Genomic DNA, 1,854 nt, shown 5'->3' with positions numbered 1-1,854 from the left:
GCTGAAGAAAAGTAGAGTTCGTCATCCCCTTGACCGCGGATTCGTTATTGAGCCTAGAATCATTGTCATTAGCTTCTCGAGTATCTAATTATCGCGATTACTTGTCCAATTCCATCATAGTCATATTTGCACTAGTAAATATCTCCTCTATTGCATAATGATCACGTCTAGCGCCAATAGGGATTCGTTTCACGCCCTCAACCCTAACTCAAATCTTAACGCCAACCCGACATATATATATATATGGGCTAGCCACCGTGCGTATTTCTTCGCGAGATCGTGTGCTGAACAGAGGATTCAGAATCGGGTGTTATATCCCCGTCGTTTCCTGACGAACGGAGCTTCGATCTCGATGGTTGTTATATATCATAATGTACTTTTCGCCCGGCCGGCGGACGCGCGTATCTTCGCGCGTTCGTCGGATTTCATTTTCGAACGTTTTCGTGTCGTCGATCTTCCGGCGACTTCTGCGCGTCCGATTCCCGTTGGTCGGTCGTGTCGGATCTCGGCTTCGCTCGAACCGAGTATTAAGAGTACATGGAGTACAAAAGTTTTAAAAAATATATAAAAAGATTACCCTGAACGGTGGATCACTTGGCTCGTGGGTCGATGAAGAACGCAGCTAATTGCGCGTCAACGTGTGAACTGCAGGACACATGAACATCGACATTTCGAACGCACATTGCGGTCCACGGATACAATTCCTGGACCACGCCTGGCTGAGGGTTGCTCACGTAAACCTAAGACTGCTTGCGTTGCGTGTCGTTCCTCTCTATCTGTCTCTCTCTGTCCCTTGGTGCCTTCGATAACCCGCCGTCGTTCTTACGATACGTAGAACGTTTCAGAGTCGGAGGAAGCGCACGAAGAAGGATACGAACAAGAGCGGACGCGAGAGAACGTACGCGACGTACGAGCGATTGTTGGACGCTCGTCGGCGTTCGTCGCGGTCGTGCCGAGACCGTGCAATTCGTACGCATGCTCGATATATAAACTATCGTGTTCACGGGAGACACTACGAAATTCTACCTCTGTCTCTCTCTGTCCCTTGGTGCCTTCGACAACCCGCCGTCGTTCTTACGATACGTAGAACGTTTCAGAGTCGGAGGAAGAGCACGAAGAAGGATACGAATAAGAGCGGAGAGAACCGTCACGGACCTGCGTGAGTGCTAGCGGCGTCGTGAGTCGTTCTTTCGTACGACCGCCCGCTTATGCACCGCTTCGTGTCGGTTATCGAATATATTATATATATATATATATATATATATATATATATACGTAGTGTTGTCCTCGTGACCGATTTTTTTTTCATATCAGCAGATTTGCATACGTTTGCAGGTTTTCGATGTGCACGATGTCCGCGCCCCCGACGTCGTCTTAAATGAATATTATTTTGGCGAGACTGAGAGAAAGCAAATATGGGAACTCGGTCGAGAGAGGAGAGAATGAGAACAGCCTCAGATAAAAGTAAACTTGGTAACGGTGCGGAATTTTGCCGTACAACCGTCTTTTCTTAAGACGTTTTACTCGAATAGCCCCAGGGATCTAATGCCCACTCCGTCTCTTCGTGCGTAGAGATATACTCTGCACGCGCGCGAGCGACTGACAACGACGAGGACCGTCGCATCGATGGGTCGTCGTTGCGTTTAATATACTCTGTGCTTGTAATTTATCCCCGAAAGAGAGCCGTAGATCCGGGAACGCACACGTGATTTCTTCGAACGCTGATGACTTAGGGAGATGATCCCCAGGCGTTGCGCGGAGATCGGAGAGTACGCGTTACTTGTATCGGGACGAATTTTCCCCGTCGTTCGCGTATCTCTCTGCCCGCCGGCCCTGGCCCAAAGCCACGTTCGT

General features: G+C 49.2%; 1 non-coding gene across 1 annotated transcript; it reads left to right on the top strand.

Annotated features, from left to right (window-relative positions):
• The first annotated feature begins 574 nt into the window (after positions 1–574).
• On the top strand, positions 575–729 carry LOC125386944. Its single transcript, XR_007227547.1, has one exon. It is a non-coding gene; the product is annotated as a 5.8S ribosomal RNA (ribosomal RNA).
• Positions 730–1,854: the final 1,125 nt, after the last annotated feature.

This window comes from Bombus terrestris, unplaced genomic scaffold, assembly GCF_910591885.1.
Source record: "Bombus terrestris unplaced genomic scaffold, iyBomTerr1.2, whole genome shotgun sequence".
Taxonomy (NCBI): Eukaryota; Metazoa; Arthropoda; class Insecta; order Hymenoptera; family Apidae; genus Bombus; species Bombus terrestris.
This window is presented reverse-complemented; position numbering and strand designations above follow the sequence as displayed.